Source organism: Pan paniscus, chromosome 1 (assembly GCF_029289425.2).
Source record: "Pan paniscus chromosome 1, NHGRI_mPanPan1-v2.0_pri, whole genome shotgun sequence".
In the NCBI taxonomy this organism is placed as follows: domain Eukaryota; kingdom Metazoa; phylum Chordata; class Mammalia; order Primates; family Hominidae; genus Pan; species Pan paniscus.
The window spans coordinates 79,575,052-79,589,465 of NC_073249.2; the positions used below are offsets into that span (position 1 = coordinate 79,575,052).

The 14,414-nt window shown below is 39.1% G+C and overlaps 1 long non-coding RNA gene across 3 annotated transcripts in view; it reads right to left on the bottom strand.

Moving 5' to 3' along the window:
* The window catches only part of LOC130541447 (uncharacterized), a 69,883-nt gene extending 55,469 nt beyond the window's left edge, over positions 1-14,414 (bottom strand). For all 3 annotated transcript variants that reach the window (XR_010112075.1, XR_008955503.2, XR_008955504.2), the window contains exon 1: positions 11,724-14,414. This is a non-coding gene — a long non-coding RNA (uncharacterized LOC130541447). The remainder of the gene's footprint in view (positions 1-11,723) is intronic.

A 14,414-nucleotide genomic window follows, 5' to 3' on the forward strand; every position in this document is an offset into this window, starting at 1 on the left:
ATATCCAGCATCTACAAGGAACTGAAACAAATTTATGAGAAAAAAACAAATAACCCCATTAAAAAGTGGGCAAAGGACACGGACAAACACTTCTCAAAAGAAGACATACATGGGACAAACAAACATGAAAAAAAGCTCAACATCACTGATCATTAGAGAAATGCAAATCAAAACCACAATGAGATACCATCTCATGCCAGTCAGAATGACTATTATTAAAAAGTCAAGGCCGGATACGGTGGCTAACACTTGTAGTCCCAGCACTTTGGGAGGATGAGGTGGGCAGATTGCTTGAGCTCAGAAGTTCGAGACCAGCCTGGGAAACATGCTGAAATTCTGTCTCTACAAAAAATACAAAAATTAGCCAGATATGGTGGCACACGTCTATGGTCCCAGCTACTTGGGAGGCTAAGGCAGGAGGATCACTTGAGACCAGGGGGCAGAGGTTGCAGCAAGCCAAGATCATGCCACTGCACCCCGGCCTGAGTGACAGAGTGAGACCCTGTCTCAAAAAAAATGTCAAAAAGCAACAGATACTGGTGGTGAGATTGCAGAAAAAAGGGAATAATTATACATTGTTGGTGGGATTGTAAACTAGTTCAACCATTGTGGAAGACAGTGTGATGATTCCTCAAAGACCTAGAGGCAGAAATACTATTTAACCCAGCAATCCCATTACTGGGTATATACCCAAAGGAATATAAATCATTCTATTATAAAGATGCATGCATGTGTATGTTCATTGCAGCACTATTCACAATAGCAAAGATATGGAATCAACCTAAGTGTCCATCAATGATAGACTTGATAAAGAAAATGTGGTACATATACACCATGGAATACTATGCAGCCATAAAAAGAAACAAGATCATGTCCTTTGCAGGGACATGGATGGAATTAGAGGCCATTATCCTCAGCAAACTAACTCAGGAACAGAAAACCAAATACTGCATGCTCTCACTTCTAAGTGGGAGCTGAATGGTGAGAACACATGGACATATGACAGGGAACAATACACGCCAGGGCCTGTCAGAGGGTGTGAAGCCAGGAGGGAGAGCATCAGGAATAATAGCTAATGGATGCTGGACTTAATACCTAGGTGATGGGACACCACCTAGGTGCAGCAAACCACCATGGTACACGTTTACCTATATAATAAACCTGCACATCCTGCACATGTACCCCTGAACTTAAAAAAAAAAAAAACACCTAAAAATACAAATACCATAAGATCCAGCACTCCAGCTGATAGATATTTATCCAAAGGAAAGAAAAGCAGTATACCAAAGGGATACCTGTACCCCTATGTTTTTTGCAGCATTATTAACAATAGCCAAGATATGTAATCAACCTAATAGTACATCAGTGAATAAATGGTTAAAGAAAATGTGGTATGTACACAATGGAATACTATTTATCCATATTAAAGAATGAAATCCTGTAATTTGCAGCAACCTGGATGGAACTGGAGGTCATTATGTTAAGTGACATAAGCCAAGTACAGAAAGACAGATATTGCATGTTCTCACCTGTATATGGGAGCAAAAAAAAGAAAAAAAGCTGATTTCATAGAGGTAGAGAGTAGAATGAGAGTTACCAGAGGCTGGGAAGGGACTGGGGAGGGAGTGATGAAGGGAGGTTGGTTAATGAGTACAAACATAAAGTTAAATGGAAGGAATAAATTCTAGTGTTCAATAGCACAGGAGAGTGACTATAGTTAATGACAATACATTGTATATTTCAAAATAGCTAGAATGAAAGATTTAAAATGTTCCCAACATAAAGAAATGATAAATGATAGAGGTGATGGATATCCTAAATACCATTATTGATCATTACACATTGTATACATGTAACAAAATATCACATGTACCGCACAAACATGTACAAATATTATGTATTAATAAAAGATAATCAAAATTTAAGAAAAGAAAAAATAATCTGAAGAATCTTCTGACATTATAAGTGAGTGGGACAAGAATCTTGTTGGGAGTGGAAGGGGAAAGCCATTACCCTCACTCAGATACACTCAGGAAAATTACTAAATCAAGTTTATGAAGCTCTACTTGCTCATCTACTTCCAAGTTTTTCTCATATACAATCAAATGTTTGAATCCATTTCTTCTTATAACAGAGTCATATAAATAAATTATTATAAATATAGTCTTTTCATGTTTCCCAGACATCATCATATTGGTGGTGTTTATTTTGAGAGTACAGACTTTTATATCAGCAGCACTGGGATCCAATTTGTGATTGGTCCTTTAACCAGTCACATGACCTTGGGCTATTCCCTTAAACTCTCTAAGGCTCAGTTTCTATACTTATAAAGTGCAAACACCTATCTCACAGGGCTGTTGAAAGAATTAAGTAAAATCACAGATGTAAAGAACTTAGCATTCACTGAGTGCTTATTACTATTATTTTCCCACCATTTGAAAGGAAATTCCAAAGGGCTGAGGTGAGGAAGAGACAGAAAAGTTCTCCTCATGTACTTTCTGATCCAAGGAAAGGCCAAACAGTATCTCGGAGATAAACTTACATTTCATTTCAATAAACGGATATGTTAATTTGCTCACCCATTGTAGTAATTTCACTGTGTATACCAAAATAGCATGGTGTTCACCTTAAATCATACGATTTTTAAAAAGAAAGAAATAGTGGATAGACTCAGAGCAATACTCAGAAAGGCCTACTGAATAGGACTCAAAACGTCACTAGATATTTCATTGTTTGATGGGCCTGGTTCTCATAATTTAAATTTCCATTCTAACAATAGATATTGTCAGAGAACATCTGGTAGACACAGAGGGTCTGTCTGCCACATTACTTTTTCCCTCTTGACAAATATTCCTAGAGGCGGTGAGAATCAGACATTCTTCCAGGACATCCTTTCGTTCTTCTTGCAATAACCCAAATCCTTTCTGTACACGTATTTAACCCAACGGTGCAGGAAAATTGCAGCCTTCTTATTCTTGCTAAGGTTCCAAATGCAGGTGTGAACTGACTTCCCAAGAAAGTCTTCTAAAGAATTCCTCTCAAGAGACTGCTTAAGTATATCTCTAGGGCATAGCATGGACATATTACATGTATTTAAATTTTCTTATTGTTTTCTGATCTTAGTCACTGAAGACAACGAAGACTATGAAGACACTCAGGCACTGAAGATAATTTTGGAGTGCCTTCCCAGCTTGCCTCCTCCTTTAACTGTGCTCCTCACCTATAGCTCATAGCTGTGTTACCAGAAAGGGGTCTCAAACCAGACCCCAACAGAGGGTTCTTGGATCTCACACACAAAAAAAGAATTCGAGGAGAGTCCATAGAGTAAGTTGAAAATGAGTTTATTAAAAAAGCAAAGCAATAAAGCATGGCTATTCCATAGGCAGAGCAGCCCCCAAGGGCTCCTGGTTGCCCATTTTTATGATTATTTCTTTATTATATGCTAAATAAGGGGTGGATTTTTCATGCCTCCCCTTTTTAGACCATAGAGGGTGACTTCTTGACGCTGCCATGGCATTTGTAAACTGTCATGGTGCTGGTGGGAGCATAGCAGTGAAGAAAACCAGAGGTCACTCTCATTGCCATCTTGATTTTTGGTGGGTTTTAGCCAGCTTCCTTACTGCAACCTGTTTTATCAGCAACGTCTTTATGACCTGTATTTTGTGCTGACCTCCTATTTCATCCTGTGACTGGGAATGCCTTAACTGCTTGGGAATGCAGCCAGTAGGTCTCAGCAATATTTTGCCCAGCTCCTATTCAAGATGGAGTTGCTTTGGTTCAAAGGCCTCTGAGAGTGGGGGGTGGACAGAAAGAGAGAGACACAACCATATTGCACAATGTGACCTTACTCCCTGGCCACAGTTGATTGATAGGAGAAGAAGTGAGACTCTGCCAGAACAGTTGGTGACCATTCTCAGTGAAATGGGAATTGAAAGCAAGGGCAAGGGCTACCAAGACAGAGATAGTCCATCACTTCATCATTCATTCCCTGTGGCTGAATATAGAACATGCAAACTGGGAAGCTGAGGGTGCCCATGTTTTCTGTTATGTGGACTAGGGAGCAGAGAATGCCACCCACAAGGAAAGAGAAAACTCAAGCATATGTTCAGAGCAAAGCAAAGCTTGAATAGAAGAGTCTATTTCCTGGTTTCCAGCAGCTTTCTCATCTCTGGTCGCATCCCAAGGTCTGGCTGCATTCTTGCCACTGAGTTTTATATCACCCTTGCATCCACATAATAAACATTCCCCTTTTCACCTAGCTCAACCTGCGATCCAATCATTGATGTAATTGATATACTGAGCTTCAGTCATCTTTTCCCAGCACCTTGATTTTTTTTGTTGTTGTTGTTCTGAATGTATTATCTGACTCTTCTATCTTCTGTTTCCCTTAGAGTGCTCTGGCCCTACATTTTGTACACAGGGAGGTATGTTTCCCTACTTAGGGGCCACATATGACTAGACTACCTTACCTGCACTTATATTGCCAGTTTGCTTACATCTAACATGGACTCTTTCCTTTCTAGGGAAGTGCTTATTACCCCATTCCTTAATTTCCATAGAGAGGCAAAGATTTCCATTCCACTTCCAGGAGAGATCAGTAAGGGAAGAGGGGACATTTCTGTCCCTTTTCTATATCTTACTCATTCCTTCCCACAGTCAAAGTAGTGCTCCTCTCATTAGGATTTGGAAAAGTGATTAGACTCACAAAGCAAGCTGTGGTCTTTTTGCTTGCTCCTGTTTCACTGTGGAAAGAAAGCATAAAGATGTGGCAATCATTTTCTCCTTTCCTGTCAGGGCCATCCATTCTCCCTGGATCAAGGGAGATTGCAGATCTCTTTGTATCTGTCTTGGCAAATATTAACCCATCACACTAGACTATTTTGTTTTGGAGAGGGGATGGGGTGCAGCAGACAGGCAGGGGTAATCATATCCCAAGATCTAGACTTGTGAGGTAGGAAGAGGTAGGATGTGGGAGGAAGAAAGTTTGGAATGCAGATCCAAGATGCATTCTCCAACTTTGCTTTATATATAGTAAAGTAATATGTGATCCTTGGTCCTCAAGTCTATTTCTAAATTGACTAAATCATTTAGATAAAAGAATACGATTGGTCTCTTGGAATCCTCACCAGCGTTGAAAATATCTCTTGGAATCCTCACCAGTGTTGAAGATACTTTAAGGAATGTCTAGTTGCGTGAAATAAATAAACATCTATCTAGAGAATAAGGTGTATGCCTTAGGGCTCTGCGATGTTATTGCCTATTAAAAGATGTATAATCTGTCAGTCCATCTTAGTTGTTCTCCTTTATTCCCTAAACTAGTAAAAGGTAATATATTTTACCCAGCGGCTATAGTCAAAAACCTTCAAATCTTCCTTGATTCCCTTCTTTGCCTCACTAACCACATTCAAACAATCACCAGCTCCTGTTGATTTTCCCTTCCCAATGTTTCCTCTATCCCTTGAACAGCCTAAGTTCAAACCCTTCTACCTGTAGTTTTCATTATTGCTGTAGCTTTCTAGTTGCCTTCTTTGCCTCTACCTCTCTTTCTACATTGTAGCAAGATTTATTTTTGTGAAATAATCTGATGAGATCAGTGCCCTGACTAAAAACCTTAGGTAGTCTCTTTGCACAATCTGCCCCAACCTAGCTAGTCTCAGAAACTTCGTTTTCTTCCATCTTGCTTTACCATGTCCAGATCTCTCTACATCTGTAACCACCATGCTCCCACTTGATAATGCAGCCATGTGGATATATTCACCATATCTTAAATTACATGTCTTTTCACATGCAATTAAATGCCCAATGATTTCCCTATGCCTGAAATATTCTTTCCCCAGACTCTATCTCCCTTATCCACTTATCCTTGGAGTCCCATGTAAAAATTTAAATCATATGTGCAGTAGGTTCACATTTGCTCCTCATTGCTATTTCCAAACTATTCTCTTTCTTTCTCTCCTCACTAAGTACTCTAGGGGTTAATCTCATATAAATCATATTACCCATTATCCCTCATTGTTTATGTCACCAACCAGCCCCCAGGTAATACCCCTTTATTTCCCACTGATTTTAATGCTTGGTTCACTTTCACCCTATCCAATACCACTTATGTCTTGATTCTTGGATGATTGCAATACACCCATTAGAGATTTTGTCTAACACTCTACCCTCTCAGTTTGCTAAACTCCTCTTTTTCAGTGATCCGACCCTCATACTACCTCAGCCATATGTTTATATGTTTAGAACCCTAGACCTTCTCATCACCAATAATCCCTGTATAATCTCAATTTAGTTTATCCCATTCTCTGACCATAACTTCCATCTATCACTTTATTCCCTCTAATTCCTCAATTCCAATTTCACCAGGATCTCCAATCCATTCCTCTTTCTGTCTTTTCACTGTTTGTAACCTCATTAATATCCTCTCTTTCATACTTACTCATCTTAAATTCCATGGTTAATTAACATATTCACTCATTTGTATACACTCTCAATTCCTTGTCCCTGCTATACGCACTTGAAAAAATCACAACCCTGCTTAAATTTATCATTGTGCCTACAACCATGCAAAAGAATGAGCTGAAGACAAATGCACAAGATTATGAACCTTAAGTTAGCCTGTCTGCTGCTTGATGATCATACTATACTTTTCCAATCCATTCATTCTACCGTATACTTGATGGCTATTTTGTTCTTTCTCCTCTCTTCTCAAACCCACAATACACCATCTCAATCTTTACTCTCAGATAATGATCTTTTTTTTCTACTTCACTTAGAAAATTAAAGCAGTAAAAAAAGATTTCCATAGACTCCCACCACCCCCTCCAGAATCTGCACACATAAACTCCCACCTGCTTCTAGGGAGGATTTATTTATCCATGCTCCTATTTAAAATTCAATCCTCCCATTTGCAAACCAGATTCTATCTTGTCTTAACTACTCAATGACATTACTCTAGCAATTCCTTTCTTAAATCATTAATTTCTCCATCTCTATCAAATCTTTCCCATCAAAATACATACACACGATTAAATTATTTCTTCCACCTTCACCTCAAACTATAAGAACCCTAGAAGAAAACCTACTAGGAAATACCACTCTGGACATTGGCCTTGGAAATAATTTATGACTAAGTCCTCAAAAGCAATTGCAACAAAAACAAAATTTGACAAGTGGGACCTAATTAAACTAAAGAGCTTCTGCATAGCCAAAGAAACCATTAACAAAATAAACAGACAACCTACAGAATGAGTGAAAACATTCACAATATGCATATGATGAAGTTCTAATATCCAGGATCTACAAGGAACTTAAACAATTCAATAAGCAAAAAATAAATAACCTCATTAAAAAGTGGGCAAAAGACATGAACAGACACTTCTCAAAAGAAAACAAACCAACAAACATCAAAAAAATGCTCAACATCACTAATCATCAGAGAAACGCAAGTCAATGCCACAATGAGATACCATCTGACACCAGATAGAATGAATGGCTGTTATTAAAAAGTCAAAAAACGACAGACACTAATGAGGCTGCAGAGAAAAAGGAATGCTTATACACTGCTGGAAATAATGTAAATTAGTTCAGCCACTGTGGAAAGAAGTTTGGAAATTTCTCAAAGAACTTAAAATGAAACAACCGTTCCACCCAATAATCCCATTACTGGCTATATACCCAAAGGAAAATAAATCATTCTACCAAAAACACACATGCATGTGTATGTTCATTGCAGCAATATTCACAATAGCAAAGACATGGAATCAACCTAGGTGTCCATCAATAGTGGATTGGATAAATAAAATGTGGTACATATACACCATCAAATAATACATGGTCATAAAAAAGAATGAACTTATGTCCTTTGCTGCAACATGGATGCAGCTGGAGGCCATCATCCTAAGTGAATTAATTCAGGAACAGAAAAACAAATACCACATGTTCTCACTTGTAAGTGAAAGCTATGCATTGGGTGGTCATAGACATAAAGATGGCAACAGTAGACACTGGGGACTCCTAGGGTGGAAAGAAGAGAGGTAGGCAAGGGTCAAAAACCTATTGAGTACTATGCTCACTACCTGGGTGACAGAATCAATCATACCCCAAATGTCAGCATCACCCAATATATCCATATAACAAACCCGCACATATACCCCTGAATCTAAAATAAAAGTTGAAATTATATGAAAAATTATTTCTTCCATCTTAAAAACAAGAATCTTTCTCTTAATCCTACTTCCCTTGCCTGAAATTGCCTTATTCTTTTGCAAATTTGTCTCCCTTTCCAGCAAAAACTCCTTGAAAGAGTTTTCTGTACTCCTTCTCTCTAATTCTTCTCTTTCCAAACTTAATTATATCTATTCCAATCCAATTTTTGGTCCTACCTAGTCTACCAAAATTGCAATAGTCAATTATCAGTTCTCTTCTTATTTGACTTATCAGAAATATTTGATATATTTGATTCCTCTGTCCTCCTGGATAAACTTTCTTCATTTGGCTTCCAGAACACCCTACTCTTGATTTAATTTACTGGTCTACTTTATTGGTCATTCCTCCTTAGTATCCTTTAATGGTTTTTCCTTTTCTTCCCAAACTTCATGATTATGAGTTCTAGGATTCATCCTTTGTTCTTTTCTCTGTGTTTACTCATTCCTTTGGTAATCTCATCCAGAATCATGACCTTAAATATCAACTCTATGCTGATGGCTCCCAATATTCCATCTTCAGCCTAGTAGTCTCTTCTGAACTTAGATTTGCATATTCAATTGGCTCCTCAACATTTTCACTTGGTGTCATCCCAACACTCACCAACGTTGAGTTTAAGCTGCTCTAATTCTTGATCTTCTTTCACCATGAAAACTGTTTTACCACCAACTTCCCCCATCTCAAATGATAGAAACTATGTTCTCCTGGTAGTTCAGGCCAAACATTTGACACTCATCTTTGACTTTTCCTTTATTACACCCTCCCACCCAATCATTCAGCAAATCTAGTTGGTTTTAATTTTGCATATATGCAGAACCCAAACACTTCTCACTACTTTCAGTGGTACACCCTGGTCTAAGCCACCATCACCTCTCTCCTGAAATGCAGCAATATTCTAACATAGGGGACAGCAACGTTTTTCATAGGGAGTGATACGGTAAGTATTTCTTCGTTTCATGGGCCATACAGTCCTTGTGGCAACTACTCACCTCTATTACGGTAATGCAAATGGGCCTGGCTATGTCCCAATAAAAGTTTATTTACAAAAAGCAATAAGCCAGATTTGGATCATGAACCACAGTTTACCAAGTCCTGGTCTAACTGGTCTCCTTGCTTCTATTCTTACCCCAGTTATCATTTCTTGACACAGAAGCGAGGAATCTTTTTAAGACACAAGTCATATGTCACTTCTCTGCAATGCTCCCCTTCTCAGAATAAAAGTGAAAGTCGTTTCAATGACCTACAAGATCCTACATAATCTTGCCCCAGTCATATCCTTGAACCTCATATATGACTACGCTCTCTCCCTCATTCACTGTTGCAGCTGCACTGACCTCTTGCTGTCTCTCAAATGGGCCAGGTACACTTAAGACTTAGGGCTTTGCACTAGCTGTTCCCTTTTTCCCCACATATCAACATGGCTTATGCCCTCATCTTTGCATTTTTTTTCTCAAATGCCACCTCTTCAATGAAGCCAATACCAACAACTCTTTGAAGTTACAAACATCCCCCCATGAATTTCAATCCCCCTCTTCTACTCTATTCCCCCCATCACCACTTTCTAACATAAAAATAATTTACTTATTTATATTTATGACCTCTCCACCTCTCCTAGAGTATAAGCTCTACAAGGCCAGGGACCTTGGTTTTATTCCTTGATGTAGCCTGAGATCCTTGAGCAGTGCCTGGCACATGGTAGGCATTAAAAAATGTGTTGAGTCTGGGCACGATAGCTCATGCCTGTAATCCCAGCACTTTGGGAAGCCGAGGCAGGTGGATCACTTGAGCTCAGGAGTTTGACACCAGCCTGGGCACATGGCGAAACCCCGTCTCTACTAAAAATACAAAAAATTAGCCACATGCCTGTAATCCCAGCTACTTGGGAGGCTGGGGCACGAGAATCACTTGAACGTGGGAGGCGGAGGTTGCAGTGAGCCAAGATCATGTCACCACACTCCAGCCTGGGCGACAGAGCAAGACTCTGTCTCAAAAAAACAAAACAAAACAAAACCAAAAAATGTGTTGAATGAATGATTCTCTGTAACCTCCCTCAAATCCCAGAGATGGAGTTACTCTTTTACCTATTTTTTTTAACTTTTTGTACATACCACTCATTTAGTCCATTTTATCCTGAATTATTACTATCATTTATGTATCTATATGTCCCATTACTGACCCATGATCTTTTAAGACATTTTCTATATGTTTATTTGCTGAAACTAATACAGTGTCTGTCATGCAACAAAAGGTCAAATTGTGCCAACTTAATGAATGTACAAAGGTGCCATATACACGTAGTTCTCCGACACCAAATTACTAGTTCTGGAAGTCAGCTATTGTTTTAAAAGTCTCTCTTCAACCCCCACTCTAAATACATGTATACTCACACTCCACTAATAGAGATAATTTAAAACTATTTTTCACATATTTGCTTAATTAGCTTGCAGTGACCTCTGCAAAAACACTGGCCTCTGATGATTATAAGAGGTAGTTTTTTGGCATGGACACCAAAGCATCAAAGAGTCAGCTGGAACTAAGGAAAGCAATAACACGACTGGTTTTAATTACTCATGACAGGCAGCTGAAGATATCTGACACAGGCCTTCTCTCCAATACATCACTCAAAACAGGCCAGTTACAGGAAATAGTGGAGAGAAAAAAAAAATAAAGATGGGGCCAAAATGTGTCCATAATACAAAGCAGATCATCTTTCACATGGATGAGCTTATTCACTTTGTTTTATATTTTTATGATGGGCTCAAATCTATAAAACTGCTGATGATTTAAGACTTTGCATGCTTCTATGCCAGTGCTTAGGAGTGGTGGCTCAGGTTCTCGAAAAGAGAGGTAGATGAAGAGCGCACCCATTCATGAATCACTATATAAATCAAGAGGTCCTCCAAAGTTCATCTAGGATTGCAGGCATGTTTGCAATTAGCTCATCTGTGACATCAGGTGAGCACCTTCTAATCAACATTCACAGAAGGATTAACGTCATCTATAACCTAGTTAGTTTCTTCTGACCTCTTGCATAGCAGGAAATGAGTGAGGATTTTGTTACTAATATAACCTACTCACGATTTCAACATATCTCTCTTATCAAGTGTACACACTCACCTAATGAAACTATGGACGTCAGATTGCTCATATCCTCGGATTGTCTCCTCTTAAAAAAAAAAAGAGAGGGCCGGGCACGGTGGCTCAGACCTGTAATCCCAGCACTTTGGGAGGCCGAGGTGGGCAGATCACCCTAGATTGGGAGTTTGAGACCAGCCTGACCAACATGGAGAAACAGTGTCTCTACTAAAAATACAAAATTAGCCGGACGTGGTGGCACATGCCTGTAATCCCAGCTACTCGGGAAGCTGAGGCGGGAGAATCACTTGAACCCAGGCGGCGGAGGTTGCGGTGAGCCGAGATTGCGCCATTGCACTGCAGCCTGGGCAACAAGAGTGAAACTCCGTCTCAAAAAAAAAAAAGAGAGAGAGAGAATGAGATTTCATAACTAGACAGGATTTTACCTCAGGATCCAGTCTTGCTACAGTCTTCTCCCAGATGCTTGCCTGATCCCAGTGTGCACCGAGCTTCTTGTTTCTGTGCACTTCCTGATTCTTGCCGCTTGCATTGTACTGTTTTGACCAGTCTTGCAAACCGTAGTTCTCATGGAACTTAAAAAGGCCTTCGTTTTTCCTGCTGCTTTATTCTAATTCCTGTTTGATGCCTTCAGAAATCAAGATCATCCCAAGTCTTTCTACTTTTTTATCACCTTGCATTATATCAGCAAAGCTTTTGAGTCCCTGAAGTGTACTAGGGCCCGTAATAGAGACTGAGACTCTAACCGTGAATACTCCTATCAGGGAGCTCAGAATTTAATAGAGGAAATGGCAAGTAAACAGACGATTATGAAGTCACGGAAGTGCTGTGATATGGTAAGCAGAAGGGAGCCCAGAATAGGGGTACTTAGCCCAGCACCTGGGGAGTAAGGGAAGCTTTACTAGAGTCAGCAACATCTAAGTGGTGTGGGCCTGACAAAAATAAAATAAAATATATATGCCAAGGAAGTAACATGTAAAAATGCCACAAGTTATGGCTCCCTAAGGGACCTAAAAGTACTTAAGTACAGCTGCTGGAGTGGAGAGGGAAGTCAGGGCCAAATCACAAAAGGCTTTATATGCCATTCTAAGGAGATAGAAATTCATCCTCTTGGTGGTGGAGAGTCATTGAAAGTTTACCATTAAGATGATGCTAGCCTCATAGAATGAGTTGGGAAGGAGTCCTTTCTGCTCAATTTTTTAGAATAGTTTCTGTAGGAATGGTACCAGCTCTTCTTTGCACATCTAATAGAATTCAGCTGTGAGTCCTTCAGGTCCTGGCCTTTTTTGGTTGGTAGGCTATTTATTACTGATTGAATTTCGGAGCTCATTATTGGTCTGTTCAGGGAATCAATTTCTTCCTTGCTCAGTCTTGGGAGGGTGTATGTGTCCAGGAATTTATTCATCTCTTTTAGGTTTTCTAGTCTGTATGTGTAGATGTGGTCATAGTAGTCTCTGATGGTTGTTTTTTTATCTGTGAGGTCAGTAGTAACATTTCCTTTATCATTTCTAATTGTGTTTATTTGGATCTTCTCTCTTTTCTTCTTTATTAGTCTAGCTAGTGGTCTTTTTTTTGTTGTTTTTTTGTTTTTGTTTTTGTTTTTGTTTTGAGATGGAGTCTTGCTCTGTCGCCCAGGCTGGAGTGCAGTGGCACAATTTTGGCTCACTGCAAATCTCAGCTCACTGCAAGCTCTGCCTCCCGGGTTCATGCCATTCTCCTGCCTCAGCCTCCTGAGTAGCTAGGACTACAGGCGCCCGCCACCATGCCCGGCTAATTTTTTTGTATTTTTAGTAGAGACGGGGTTTCACCATGTTACCCAGGATGGTCTCGATCTCCTGACCTCATGATCTGCCCGTCTCGGCCTCTCAAAGTGCTGGGATTACAGGCATGAGGCACTGTGCCCGGCCTTTCTTATTTTTTTCCAAAAAAAAAAAACAAAAACAAAAACAGAAAAACAAAACAAAAAATAACTCTTGGAGTCATTGATCCTTTGAATGTTTTTTCATGTTTTGATTTCCTTCATTTCAGCTCTTATTTTTGTTATTTCTCATCTTCTGCTACCACCGGGGTTGATTTGTTCTTACTTCTCTAGTTCTTTCCATTGTGAAGTTAGGTTGTTAATTTTAGATCTTTCTAACTTTCTGATGTGGACATTTAGTGCTATGAATTTCCCTCTTAACATTGCCGTAGCTGTGTCCCAGAGATTCTGACATATTGTATCTTTGTTCTCATTATTTTCAAAGAACGTCTTGATTTCGGTCTTAATTTCATTATTTACCCAATAGTCATTCAGGAGTATGTTGTTTAATTTCCATGTAATTGCATGGTTTTGAGCAATTTTCAGTCTTCTATTTTTATTGTGCTGTGGTCTGAGAGTGTGTTTGGTATGATTTCAGTTCTTTTACATTTGTTGAGAATTGTTTTATGTCCAACTATGTGGTTGATTTTAGAGTATGTGCCATCTGGCAATGAGAAGAATGTATATTTTGTTGGTTTTGGGTGGAGAGTTCTGTAAAGGTCTATCAAACCCATTTGACCCAATGTTGAGTTTAGGTGCCGAGTACCTTTGTTAATTTTCAGGCTTCATGATCTCACATTGTCAGTGGAGTGTTGAAGTCTCCCACCATTATTGTGTGGGAATCTATATCTGTTTGTGGGTCTCTAAGAACTTGCTTTATGAATCTGGGTGCTCCTGTGTTGGGTGCATATATATTTAGGATAGTTAGGTCTTTTGCTGAATTGGACTCTTTACCATTATGTAATGCCCTTCTTTGTCTTTTTTTATCGTTGTTGGTTTGAAATCCATTTTATCTGAAATTAGAATTGCTATGAATTTCCTATATCTAGAAAACCCCATAGTCTCAGCCCAGAAGCTCCTTCAGCTGATAAATAACTTCAGCAAAGTTTCAGGATACAAAATCAATGTATAAAAATCACTAGCATTCCTATACACCAACAACAGCCAAACCAAGATCCAAATCAGAAGGCAATCCTACTCAAAAATGTCACAAAAAGAATAAAATACCTAGGAATACAGCTAACAAGGGAGGTAAAAGATCTCTACAATGAGAATTACAAAATACTGCTCAAAGAAATCAGAGAAGACACAAACAAATGGA